Consider the following 15,060-nt stretch of genomic DNA (forward strand, 5'->3'; position numbering starts at 1 on the left):
TATTTTTCTTAAGAAAATATTTAGGATAATTATATTCTAAATGGGGGAAAGTAAAGAAATATAAAGATAGGCAAGGTTTCTATAATCAAAGTCCTAAGATCAGTAGACTCCTATTAATCAAATGTATTTAATGTAATACCTAGAGAAAATACTTAAATAGCTGTAAAGGAGACACATTCAAAACACCATAAGTATATCAAAAGGGAATTCCAAAATATGTTCAAGTAACTCATAGGAAGATAGAAAAGACATAACAGAAACAAAAAACAATGAAAAGAATGCAAAACAACAACATTTCAGACATCATCCTAACATACCAATAATTACATTAAATATGAATGATCTAAATGCACCAGTTAAAGTACAAGTAGAGTGATAGTAAAGGGAAGAAAACATAGATTATACAAAGATTAATTAAGTAAAGCAGTAGTAGTTATATTAATATCAGATAATGTCAATTTTAGAGCAAGGGAAACTACCAGATATAGAAAGGGACGTTAATAATAAAAAGTTTATACAAGACTCTTAGTCAGTACAAGAAGATATAACACTACTAAATGTGTGTGTATCAAATAGCAAAGCTGCAAAATATGTGAAGCAAAAACTGATAGAACTGAAAAGACAAAGACAAATTCACAATTGTAGTTAAAAAGCTCAACGTTCCTCTTTTCAACAACTGATAGAACAGCTCAACAGGAAATCCGTGATGATATAGAATAAAGCAACAATGTCATCAACCAACAGAATTCTATTGACATTCATAGAACCTTCATGAAACAGCATGATATACATTCCTTTCAAGTACTCACAGAACATATACCAAGATAAAGCATATCCTTAACCAAAAAGCAAACCTCAACAAATTCAAAAATAATAAAATCATATGTAATGTGACATAAAATTACAATAGAACCTAACTAGAAATCAACACAAAGATGACAGTAAAATCTTCAAACACTCAAAAACTAAATAAAAAACTAAATAATGCATTTCTAGGTAGAGGGTCAAAGAGCAAGTCTCAAAAGAATTTTTTTTTTAAAAACTAAATTGAACCAAATTAAAATGAAAAACAAAAAATCAAGCTAGTGGGAACAGCTAAAGCAGTATTGACAGGAAAATTTGTAAATCTAAATGCATACATTAAGAAAGGAGAAAATTCTCAAAATAATAATCTCATCTCTCACCTCAAGGACTTGAAAATACAAAGAGCAAAGTAAACACAAAGAAAACAAAAGGAAGAAAATAATAAACATAAAAATAGAAAATGAAACTGGAAAAAAGACAATAGAGAAAATCAATGAAACATAGCTGGTTCTTCACAAAAAGTTAATAAACAAAACTCTAGCATGACTAATAATGATAGAAGAGAGAAGACACAAATTACAAATATTAGGAGTGGGACAGGAAATATTACTACAGATCCTGCAAATATCCAAATAATAAGGAAATATTTTCCATAATTCTATACACATAACTATGACAACTTAGTGAAATGGACCAGTTATTGGAAAAACACAAACTACCGGAAGGTACTCAATATATCATAGACAATTTAAATAGTCCTATAAATATTAATAAAATTATCTTCAAATTAATTAACTCTAAGAAAAGAAATAGCTAGACGTGGGTCAATAACCAAGAGAGGTTTATTCTAAGGATACAGAATGGTTTAGTATTCTGACATTAATCCATGTAAGCCATCATATTAACAATCTAAAGAAGAACATATTGCATGACTGTATCAGCCCATGCAGGAAAAAGCATTTTACAAAATTCAACACCCTCTCATGATTAAAGGAAACAAATAGACAGCTCTCAGATTAGTAGGAATAAAGGAAAAGTTTCTCAATTCAAGATCATGTGCCAAGAAAAAAATCTACAGCTAACATTTTACTTCATGATCAATAAGTCAGGGCAGAGAACTCAGAAATAGACCCACACAAACATGCTCAATTAATTTTTGACAAAGGTACAAAGGGAATTCGATGAAGGAAATATAGCCTTTTCAAGAAATGGTGCTAAGGAAATTAGCATTCAGAGACAAAACAGAAAAATGAGCTTTTATCTAATTCTCACATCTTATACAAAACTTAAATGGGTCAAGGATTTAAATGTGAAATGTAAAACTATAAAACTTTTAGGAAAGAGAAACAGGAGATTTTTGGAATCTGGGGCTAGGCAAAGAGATCTGAAACTAGACGCTAAAATCAAGTTTTATAAAAGAAAAAATTGATAAATTGAACCTCCCAAAAATTAAAAACTTTTTTTCTGTGGAACATCTTATTAAGAGAATGAACAAACAGGCTTCAGACGGGAGAAAATATTTGCAAACTGACAAATGACTGGTATCTAAAAATATATTAAGCACTCTCAAAACTCAACAGTAAATAATATAATCCATTTACAAAATGTTGGGAAAAAAACATGAAGAGACATTTTACCCAAGAGAATATATGGATGGCACATAAGCAAATGAAAAAATGTTCAGTTTGGTTAGTCTTTGGGGAAATATAAATTAAAATCACAAGGTAGCCACTGCAGACTTGACAGAATGGCTAAAACTTGAAAACTGTGTGTGTGTGTGTGTGTGTGTGTGTGTGTATTGATGCACACATATAGATATATACACACAATACACACGTATGATGAATTATGTGTATGTATATATTCAAAAGCAAAAAATAGTCAAAAGTATATATACATATATATATGTTTTTGACTATATATATATATGTCAAAAACAAATATATGTATATATTTTGGCTAGATAAAGAGGGAGAGAGAGTGTCAAAAGCAAATACTGGCAATGCCGCAGAGAACCTTGATCACTGCCAGTGAGAATGTTAGATGTTACAGCCATTCTAGAAAACACTTTGGTAGTTTATAAAGAAACTAAACATGCTATTAACAAGTCCTGGATTTATCCCATCTCTCAGGTTTTTATTCTAGAGAAATAAAGACTTATGCTCACACAAAAACCTGTACATGAATGTTTGTGGCTGATTTATTTATAATAGACCAAAACTGGATATAACCCAGAATGTTCTTGAGTGAGTGATTAAGCTAACTGTGGTTTACACATACAAAGAAGTATTACAAAGCAATGAAAAGGAATTAATTATTGATACACTCAACCTGGTTAAATCTCCAGAGAATTACGTTGAGTTGAAAAAAAAAAAAACAAAAACCTCAGGCTGGGCACAGTGGCTCATGCCTGTAATCCCAGCACTTGGGGAGGCTGAGGTGGGCGGATCATCTGAGGTCAGGAGTTCGAGACCAGCCTGACCAACATAGAGAAACCCCATCTCTACTAAAAATATAAAAATTAGCCAGACATGGTGTCGCATGCCTGTAATCCTAACTACTTGGGAGGCTGAGGCTGAGGACAGAGAATCGCTTGAACCCAGGAGGCGGAGGTTGTGGTGAGCCAAAATTGCGCCATTGCACTCCAGCCTGGGCGACAAGAGCAAGACTCAAAAAAAAAAAAAAAAAAAAAAAAAAAAAAATTAAATAATCCAAAATTTCATTAACACTTAAAAAAAAAAAAAAAAAAAAAAAAAAAAAAAAAAAAAAAAAAAAAAAAAAAAAAAAAAAAAAANAAAAAAAAAAAAAAAAAAAAAAAAAAAAAAAAAAAAAAAAAAAAAAAAAAAAAAAAAAAAAAAAAAAAAAAAAGTTACATAGTGCATAATTTCATTTACACTTTTACATAAGATTCTTGAGATGACATTATAGAAATGTAGAAAAATGTAGAACAGAAGTGGCATCAGGGTTAAGGAGGGGGTTGAGAGAAGGTAGCTGTGGGTGACTATAGAAGGGTACCATTATAAATCTTTTGGTGATGAAAATGTTCTACATTTTGACTGTGTCAATGCTGGTATCCTGGTTATAATATATTATCGTTTCTAATATGTTACCATGGGAGGGAAACTGGATAAAAGGTGCAAGATATCTCCCTGTATCTCAACATTTTTAAAAGTTTAGTTAAAAAATAAAATTGTTGATTTTCATTATAAGAGTATTTTCTTCACTGGTAGTTCCACTACTCTCAGTGCTTTTGCATTTCTCACACATGATCAGCTTAATAATGCTAAGAAAATGCTTCACCTCTAATCCCAAGTACAATGCACATGCTATAAACTAGAAAGCAAGACATACCCACATAAAATTGCTCTTGCTGCCTGTGAGTGGTAGCCAGAGGTGGCAAGCTGTTGCTCTGAGGTAGAGCTCGATGTATACAACTGATTGATTTCACAGTTTTTAAGTATACGATTTTTAGTGTATGTGAAACGATATTATGCCTGGTGCAGACTGAATTTCAAAAATGGGAGTATTATTACTATTGTTGATTATCAGGAGTCTCTTAAAAGAAGCAAATAATACAACATGTGCTTAAGGATCCCATCATTATGCTTAGGAATTTCTCTGTCTATGCACATTCAATAAATAGCGTTCTACTTGCTGTTCTGGGTCACCCACTTGTCTCTGGTGGATCCATTTCCCATTCTTCTGGCAGGACTTCAACTCCTAGGCACTCTCTGTAATTATCTTATCCTTGGTAAATCCTTTTGATCACCGGTGGTGCTGTGCTCCCCTGCTTCATTTGCTCTACTTACTACCGAACCCCACAGTCCCAACCAACACACACATGCCCAAATGTGAACACACATACACCACTTACTGCCAACCCTGCTTTAAGTGACTATCCTTTACTCATATCTCAGGGCTCAGGTTATATGACTTCACAACAGCCACCTCTTTATTAGGTCAAGTATTCCTGATAATATTTTAATTATGGATTTTTATTTATTTATCAGATGAAGTTTTGCTCTTGTTGCCCAGACTGGAGTGCAATGACACTATCTTGACTCACTGCAACCTCTGCCTCCCAGGTTCAAGTGATTCTCCTTTCTCAGCCTGCCAAGTAGCTGGGGTTATAGGCATACCTCACCACACCCAGCTAATTTTTGTATTTTTAGTAGAGGCAGGGTTTCACTATGTTGGTCAAGCTGGTCTCGAACTCCTGACGTCAGGTGATCCGCCCTCCTTGCCTCCCAGAGTGCTGGGATTACAGAAGTGAGCCAATGTACCTGGCCTAATTAAGGGTTTTTATATGACTTCTTTGCTAGAATGTAAGCTTTTGGAGGGTAGATTCCATAACTGTCTTCTTCATCACTGTGTTCCAAGTCCCTAGGTCAAGGTCTGTCTTAGAAAGGCAATCAACAAGAAGACATCCAGTGATGTATCATGCTATTCTGCAGAGGATGAGGATGACATGATGCTGCTGTGGTTGGGAGTGAACCATGAGTAGTTTGAAAGTGTCAAAGGAAAAAAGTTTAGTTCACATAACATATAAGTTTAAAATGTAATCTTTATTGTTCTTTTTATAGAAATTTTGTTGCCTTATTAATTATGTTTCTTATCAAACGAGTCAATTAGTAGGCAATGTTTATTTGTATCAATTTATCAAGGTACAACTCAACCCTGCTAACATTTTACAAATCATTTGAAGTTGTATTTTCTATGTTTCATTAACTATATAGTTTTTAATTTTTGCCATCGTGACTGTATTAGGTTGTTCTTGCCAGGCTACAAAGACCTGGGGCTATATAATTTAAAAACAAAAGAAGCTCAACAGGCTCACAGTTCTGCAGGCTATACAAGCATGGCACCAGCTCTGCTAAGCCTCTGGAGGCTTCAGGGAGCTTTTTACTCATGGCAGAAGGCCAAGCAGGGGCAGGAATAGAGCAGGAACGTTACATTCAAAAGCAGGACCAAGGGGGTGCCATATATTTAAACAGCCAAATCTTGCAAGAACTCACTATCATGAGGACAGATCAAGCCATGAGGAATCTGTCCTCATGATTCAGTCGCCATCTTTGACACTGGGGATTACGTTTCAACAAGAGACTTGGACGAGGACAAATATCCAAACTATATCAATGACTATATTGCCTTGTATTTTCAACTGTCCAAAATAGATATTTGGATAGTTCATTGAGATGTAAAAAGTAGTGAAGTATTACAATCTAGAATAACAGCCTGAATAGAAACAATACCTGGTTCTCCAGTGTGAATACATATTGTGAACCTGTATGTACTGTTAAAATTGAATTTGGTCCTTTGGCCAAAAAGAAGTGTGATTAAAAGTATGACAATGAATATCTGAAAATTGAATTTTATAGTACAAATTAACCTTTCATTGGTCCCAGAGTGTTAACTAGTTCAAAGTTCAAAGAGTAACAAGAAACAGGAGCTTTGTGTTCTTAGAAAACATAATCTATAACCTTTACGATAAGCCAATCTAGTTCTGTTTTTTTTCTCTCTATGATGAGCACAAAATACCTGTAATGCTTTTTAGTAAAAATAAGGAACAAACTGGAATGACAGAAGGGTCTTTTAAAGTTACACAACTTTTACCTTGAATAGCTACTAGTTACACAGGAGACTTGTGAAATTGATCACATGTAAAAAAATTATTCTTGGAAGAAAAACAAAACTATCAATTGATAATTTTTTGAGATGGAGTTTCGCTCTTATTTCCCAGGCTGGAGTGCAATGGCACAATCTTAGCTCACTGCAACTTCTGCCTTCTGGGTTCAAGTGAGTCTCCTGCCTCAGCCTCCCTAGTAGTTGGGATTACAGGTGCATACCACCACACCCAGCTAATTTTTGTATTTTTAGTATAGATGAGGTTTTGCCTTGTTGGTAAGGCTGGTCTCAAACTTCTGATCTCAGGTGATCCACCCTCCTAGGCCTCCCAAAGTGCTGGGATTACAGGCATGAGCCATCTTGTCCAGCCCATAAAATTATTTTATCAAGTAATATGATTGTTGTGTAGGTAACACTGATCATGAGGTGGGAGCTGCAGTTCTATGTTGTGGGTGTCCTAGCAACTCTGCTGTGGGAACACATAACTTACTTGGAGCCAGAAAAGTTTATTCTCTCACACCTCCCTCCATTGTCTTTCACCCCTCCAAACTCAAGCAGTGGGGTTTGCTATTTCCTGGCCCCTGAATCGAAAGCTAATTTGAGTCCTGTAATTTTCAGACTTGAAAAACATCCTCTAATCTTTAAGATTTAAATAATCTTTGTTCAGGAATTAAGTGCCTAGTGAATAAGTAAAAACACATTTCAAGTTAGCTCCTTCTCTACTCTTGGTTTGAGCCAGCTGTGACGGTTTCACACAGAATCCGTGATAAGTGGCCACTACCTCTTTATTCCCTTGATGAGTTTTTCTTCCTCTCCCTCATCGTTGTGAGCTGAGGCAGTATTTTTCTCTTGGCTGCGGTCAGTATGATTTGCTTTCCTCTGGCCATGGTGGATATTTTGAGCTAACTTTGTTTGGTCTCTAATGGTAGATAAATTCTACTCCTTGTCTGGGGCTTAGTAAGGATTCTGCTATTAGCCCCCACTAGATCTTAGAGTCTACTTCTCATAATAAGAACAATTTAGTTTCTTTCAAGAAGTCACTCAGGTGTCTGTCAGCTGTACTGTGTTTCTTCCAATGTTAGTTCAATATTTCCTCCAGGCAGTTCATCTGGGAAAAAAATAGGACTCCAGGCTGCTCCCTCGCCCTACCTAACCTTGTCCCTGTCTAGTCTGTAAGAAAACTCTCCCTGATTCTGGTGGCTTCATGAGTGTAAGTGCAACAGGCTTCTAACATGGGCCATTTATTTCCCCTTCTTTCTACTTTGGCCAGTAATGACAGACTTTCCTACCTAGATTTTCCTCCTGGATAATATGTGCTTAGCCTCCTATTTTTATATTTAGTCTACTATGTCCCATCTTAGTCTTCGAAACTTTAAGAATTATATACCAAAATTCTAAGTAATCTCTTTGAGCCTACCTCAACAGATTTAAGATAAGGAGAATTCTTTCATTCATTTGCCCTTTAGGAAAAGGAATGAAAAAACCAGGCTGTAGCATTAAAAAAAATTCTCCAAGAAATCCTCCAATTTCTACCTTTGATTTTATAGTCTGGAGATAGGCGATAGGAAAAGGTTGTAAAACAAGTTCTTATGGACACCCTTTGCAAATCCTGAAAATATTGCCTAATATCTTTTTTAGGGAATATGGAGTTGGCTGATGGTATGTTTAGGGATGGGTAAGGGGGGGGTCGGCAAAAATTGAAACAAAAACCCAATTTTAATACTCTGTTCTATATAGTGCATGTGTGAAAGGTAAGTGCTTGATGAAGTTGTGCTTATTGCTGAAAATTTGTGCTCCTGAAGATGTGATTAATTAATTAATTATTGATCACTGGGCAAAAGGTGTAAGATTAGAAAAGTCACACTGGAACCAGGAACAACAGACCACCCTCTAAGTGTGCAGCAATAAACACCATTGTTCTAAGAATAAGTAGGTTGTAGGAGACCAACAGAGAATAGTCGGCCAGCAGTTTTACCCCAATCTGCATTCAGTGTTAAGAAGTGCTATAGAAAGTTGTTACTATGGTAATATTGAGGCTAGCCTCTTCAGTGTCCTAGAGGAAGAAATTGTTAGTGAAGCCAAGAATATGATTTTCCAAAGAAAACAATATTTCATCCATGCTAATGAAACTTTATCACTTGGGTTTATTAACGGTAAAATTATATAAAAATGATTTTTTCATGACACCGATAAGGCCAGAAGACTCTTTTTATAACTTCAAGTGATAAATCTTAGTTATTCATTATTTTGAATTAACTGAACCTAATTATAGAGTATTCATATCATGATTGTTATTTTTGAACAGAAAAATAAAGCATTAACATTTTAAGTAGGCTAAACGTTTTTCATTTTGACAAAAATAAACTGATGATATATTATTAAGGCTATTAAAAATATTTTAAATTCTGTACTACACATAAAGAAATCTTTTCCAGGGCTGAGTACAACCAAGAGAGGATTAAGAATCCAATGCAGCCATCTCCCATTCTGGCTTTTGAATGTCAGACAAGATTGAACATGGCATCTGATGATGTGCTAAAAGGAGTCTTCAGTGAGAAACATCATAATTCAGAGCACATATTAGATCCAAATTTCCAGAATTATCTGGCAGATGCCACCAAATAGTTGCTGCCATTACTGATAATCTACAATTGTGACCTAAAATATTTTCTAATTTAGTAAAAAGAAAAAAACAATAAAGTGATAAGCAAACATGATAGTTGAGCCAGCTGTAGTTTATAAAATATTTTCCATAGCTTTGAGACTATTATTTCCCTTTCGTTGTTCTATGTAAGAGGAATATTTCAAATGTTTTACTCTTGTTACTAAATGGGTTATCATGCATTTTATAATTTCCTAAGGTTTGTGGTCACTGCTAAATGCCCATTATATGACATGAGCTCCAAGATCACCACTGATGCCCTTCCTCACCTTTGTAGACCCATCTCCAAGGACTCTGGGCAATATGTAATTGTGCAAAATTTGTGTCAGATCCAAAGAAGCAGAGAAAATGATTTGCTTTTCAGCCACTGAACATAGTAATGCTTTTTGCAAAGATCTCAATTATTTGCAGTTAATTGTCATCTTTGGCCTCAGTTATTCCTTTCAAAAATCTCGTCATAGGTTGAGTAAGTTAAGTATTTCTGTACTACAAATGGAGCAATTGAGGGTGAGAGAAACTGAGTGACCTGCTGCTCTCTATACAACAAATTATAATTGAAACCAGGCTCCTGTGCCTTATACATTATCACCAAAACATTGAGAAGCACAAAGATCATTGGCTCTGAGAGTGAATGAGTCTTAGCATGGTAAGAAATGTGAAAAGTACAAAACTCTAACACATGTTAAAAACTCATCTTCATTCTTTAAGAATTTTAACTTACTGCCCATCATGTTCATTAACCTCCCCTCCCCACCCCCTTTTTCTTTTTCCAATAGACTACATAAAATTAATCTATAGTTTTAAAGTTAGGAGTTTCATCTGGGGCACCAAATATCAATTATACACAGTTCACTAAAATGAACAATTAGTGTCTATAAATGTATATATCCATCTGTATAAGTATTATTTTTAAATGAAACAATAGGAAATTATTGATTTTATTTAAAAAACTGGCCATATTCCTCACACTCATTATCATGGCTACTGCCAGATAAAGCAAAAAACATTGTTGGCATGGATGTGGAGAAATTGAAATGCTTGTGCACTGTTGGTGGTTGCCACAGACTGAATTGTATTTCTCCAAATTTGTACAGTTAATCTCTAACCTCTAATGTGACTGTATTGGCAGATAAGACTATCAGGAGATAGTAAATTTAAATGAGGTCATATGGATGGTGCCCTAATATTATATAGAACTTGTGGCTATAGAAGAAGAAAATGAGAGTCTCTCTTTCTCTTTCTCTCTGCATCGTATACATAGTGAGAAGATGGCTGTCTGCAAGTTGGGAAGAGAACGCTCACCACGTGAGGAACAGGTGGACACCTTGATCTTGGACTCTTCAGCTTCTAGAATGGTAAGAAGATAAATTTCTCTTGTTTGATCCACCCAGTCTCTGATATTTGTTATGGCAGCCTGAGCTGACAGATAGAGTAGGAATTTAAAATGGTACAGTCACTAGGGAAAGCAATTCAGCAGTTCCTCAGATAATTAAAAATAGAATTACCATAAAATCCAGCAATTCTCCTTATAGGTATATGTTCAAAAGAACTGAAAGCAAGGTCCCAAAGAGATATTTGCACACCCATCTTCATAGTAGTATTTATAATAGCCAAAAGGTGGGAACCATTCAAGCGTCCATTGACAAATGAGCGGATAAACAAAAAGGTGGCACATACCTACAGCTGAAATATTATTCAGCCTCAAAAAGGAAGGCACTTTCGACACATCTTATCAATGGATGAACATGAGGACATTATGCTAAGTGAAATATACCAGTAACAAAAAGACCAGTACCTATTATTCCACCTATATGAAGTATCTGGAGAAGTAAAATTTATAGAGACAGAAAAAAGAATGGGTGTTCCCAGACACTGGAAGAAAATGGAATTGGGAAGTTATTGTTTAATGAGTATAGAATTTCAATTTTCTGGGTGAAAATGTTCTGGAGATTGCACTACAATGTGAACATATTTAACACGACTGAACTGTACACTTAAAAATTTAAGTGTTATGTGTATGTTACTTAAATTAAAAAACACTTAATTGACAAAATTTACTGTGGGGATCTGCCATGAGCCTGCCCCTTTGCAATACTGAGCACTTTCTAACATTCAGAAACATCACTTCTTAACCACAGTTGACCATTATTGCAAAGGTTCTGTAAGTTTATACGTTTATCTACATTCAGTTTCCAAATGGTCTCGAATAATGGCTTTAGCTCCCTATATTTTGCTTGTGAAGGACAATTGCGTTTATTCTTCACTTGGGTGGAAATGGGAGTTAGAGAAAGAAAATAATGGGAAGCCTCTCCACCAGGAAATTAAATGCTGCCTTCTGCATTATTTGTGGGTCCAAGGTCCTTAGGCTTATATTATGGCATATGTTTTTAATATGTGTACATCAGCAGACACTTTATTCTTTGTATTTTTTGTGCTGGAGATTTCAAAGCACTTTGTGAATAACAATTTCCTGAGATGCAAGCTTCTGGAATCTAAATTTTGTTTCTGAGAAGAGAGCATGAGCTTTATCTTGAAAAGCGTTGGGAGGTTGAAAAGAAACTTCATCTGTATGTAGGTGCAGGTTGTAGAGTGTGAGTTGTGAGGGAAAGACAGAGCAAAGGAAGATCTAGGCGTCTTGATGTGAAGTTTATAAAAAATAATAATAATTATGCTTTTTGTAATGGGATTTAAACATAACTCATTATTACCTTCCTTGAATAAACTGAAGATTCAAAGAGCATACAACCATGAAAGCACTGAACACTTGTTAAGAATTGGGAGTTGTGAATGAGGGTGGGGTATAAAAATGCAAAAATACTTTTAGTTTCTGACATTGAAGAACTTCTCATCTGTATTAATTTTCTGTTGCTGTGTAATAAATCACCACAAATGTAGTAGTTTAAAACAACACAAATTAGGTAGTCATCCCTGGCCTCAGCCTTCCAGCAGAAGGCCAGTGTGGTTTATTGTCACAGTCTCTGCATGGACTCTCCTCAGCTGCTGATATCTGCCGCAAACACATCATACCTTGGAGTCTCCAACTTCAGCTGGGCCTCAGTGTCACCTGTTAGTTCTAAGACTCCACTGGCCTCCTGTTGGCCAGGATTTCTCACATTGTTGACTCTGGTCAAGGGCTTCTCCTCCGTGCATCATACTTCCAGAGCATACACTCCCAGCGCTTACTATTTGGAAATGGCACCTTATCTAGAGATGTTCCTCTCTCCCTGACAGATGGTATGGTGGGCAGGATTCTAAAATGGTCCCCAAGGTCCCCACCTGCTCCTATGCATGCCTTATCTTAGTTCCTCCTTGTAAGTGTCGGGGAGACCTTTGAATTAGGTGGGACATCACTGTGACTATGTAACCTTACATGGCCAAAGGGATATAGCAAATATAATTAAGGTCACTAATCAGTTAGCTTTGAGTTAATCAGTAAGGTAATTATCTGCTGAACCTGACCTCATCACTAAGCCCTTAAAAGGCCCAGGCCTTTCTGAAGCGAGAAAAATTTTACAGGAGTGATGGAGGGGCTGTCTTTGGAAATGGAGGCATCTTCATCACATGAACTTAAGAACTGCCTGTAAGGGTTGAGAGCAGTCCTTGGTCAAGAAACAGGACCTCAGGTCTACAGTCACAAGGAGATGAATTCTGCCAACAAGCAGTGAGCTTGGAAGATGATGTCGAGATAAGATTAGAAGCACAGCTAGTCCACAACTTCTTGAGACCTTGCTGTAAGGCCAAGGCCAGGGATGAATTCCTTGTTTGTGGCACCTAGTGCAAAATGAATATAGGAGTCTCTTGTTCAAAAAGCAGAAAAGGCTGGGCACAGTGGCTCATGCCTATAATCCCAGCACTTTGGGAGGTCGAGGAGGGTGGATCACCTGAGGTCAGGAGTTCAAGACCAGCCTAGCCATTATGGTGAAACCCTGTCTCTACAAAAATACAAAAATTAGGCAGGCATGATGGCGGGTGCTTGTAATCCCAGCTACAGAGGAGGCTGAGGTGGGAAAGCTGCTTGAACCTGGGAGGGAGAGGTTGCAGTGAGCTGAGATTGTACCATTGTACTTCAGCCTGGGTGACAGAGTGAAACTAAAAAAATTTAAAAGGCAGAGAAAAGGTATTTTCTTTTCTTCCATGATCTCTCTCTTCACTTGTGAAGGTATTTTTTTATTGGCTATTTACTGCCAAGATGCTCCCTTTGGCTCTAGGGTACTCGTGAGGTTGGTGTAGACACCAGTAGCTCATGACTTGAGGTGCAGATGCACAACCCTGATCCTCCTGTGTGTTCCTCCAGGACTCAGTGCATATGAAGGGCAGCAGTGATTGTTTAGTAAAGGTGATGGAGAAGAGAGGTAAAAACTCATCCCAAGGTGGTGAACAGGTGGTAGCAGGTAGGTCGAGTCATGAGCAGAGGGTCCCAGCCCCGACACGTGTTCATTGACCCATTGGATTTTGCCTGCAAAATACAAATGCAAAGGTAGTTAAACAAAATTTAAGATTATGAGCAGAAAACCATAAACTGCAAATGAGGATGTGGCACTGTATGGCTGTAGGTCTCATCCCTTGAGGCTGGCCGCAGCAGAGGCAGAAGGTAGATGGCGTGAGGCCATGGATAACGCCGGTTTCATGATATTTGGGATATTACGCATCGAGTTCTAGGCTAAGCACAGAAAGGCAAAGACACCAGGAGTGTCCTGAGAGTAGAAAGGCAGGGATCAGGCGCTAGAAGTTTCAGTGAAGTTGAAAAGTAGGCGGAGTGTGGTGTATCGCGTGAGAAAGAGCTGAAGAACTAGGAAGTGGTGATGTATGATTGAAATGTGAGTCTGACCTTTTTGTGGCTGCGGTAAAGGAGGCTGAAGTGGAATGAAAGGCAAATAATTCCATGTTGGGGGCAGTGAAGTAGCCATGAAGCTGGGTATCCATAGAGGCTGGTCTTCTTCACACCTTCCTCCTCCTTATCCTGCCCCCAAATCTCTCTCACCCAGATAACCACAGAAAGTCAGGGGAAAATGGAGTCACAGGGTTTTCATAACATTACTGTTTCCAGCTGTCTCATACAGCTCTCAAAATATACATACCCAAATTATCAATTTGTGTGAGATGAACATGTGAAAACTTCCCCTGGAGCTAAAACATCACAGAAAAACTTTATTTTTTTTTTTCAGAAAAGAAATCACAAATTTGGTATTGGAGACACATCAGTACAGCCATTTGTTATTTGTGTGACCTTTTTATATATATCTCTCTAAAGGCAAAATGGAAATTTAAACATGCATACTCAATGTGGCCTATATATTTAAGAAAACAGAAAAATGCTTTTAAATGATTTAAACTGTATAATGGAATATCATGCATTTGTGTAAACACCTTTTGTATGGAAAGAAAGAAAAGAGTATAGGACAGTGTTATTTTCTCTGGTTATGTTTTGTGTTAAATTTATTTTAGGCATAATTAATTAGTATTGAATATGACAATATCCCTAACTAGAGAATGGGCCATTGAATAAACATTGTTTCTGATATGATTCTTTTAGGATATTTTCTTATTGTCAATGTCCATAAAGTTAACTAGGAAGGAAAATGCTGGAAAGAAGTCTCTGGAAAGAGAATTAAATACAAGGCAGACTACTACCTAACTATAAGAAACAAGTGAATACTAAGGAACTATAATTTCCCTACACTTTCACAATTTTTAAAAAGAATGCCTTGGCGGGGCTTAGTGGCTCACGCCTGTAATCCCAGCACTTTTGGGAGGCTGAAGGGGGCGGATCATGAGGTCAAGAGATAGAGACCATCCTGGCCAACATGGTGAAACCCTATCTCTACTAAAAATACAAAAATTATCTGGAGCCGGGCGCGGTGGCTCAAGCCTGTAATCCCAGCACTTTGGGAGGCTGAGACGGGTGGATCACGAGGTCAAGAGATCGAGACCATCCTGGTCAACATGGTGAAACCCCGTCTCTACTAAAA

The sequence above is a fragment of the Cebus imitator genome, unplaced genomic scaffold, assembly GCF_001604975.1.
Source record: "Cebus imitator isolate Cc_AM_T3 unplaced genomic scaffold, Cebus_imitator-1.0 Scaffold19, whole genome shotgun sequence".
Classification (NCBI taxonomy): Eukaryota; Metazoa; Chordata; class Mammalia; order Primates; family Cebidae; genus Cebus; species Cebus imitator.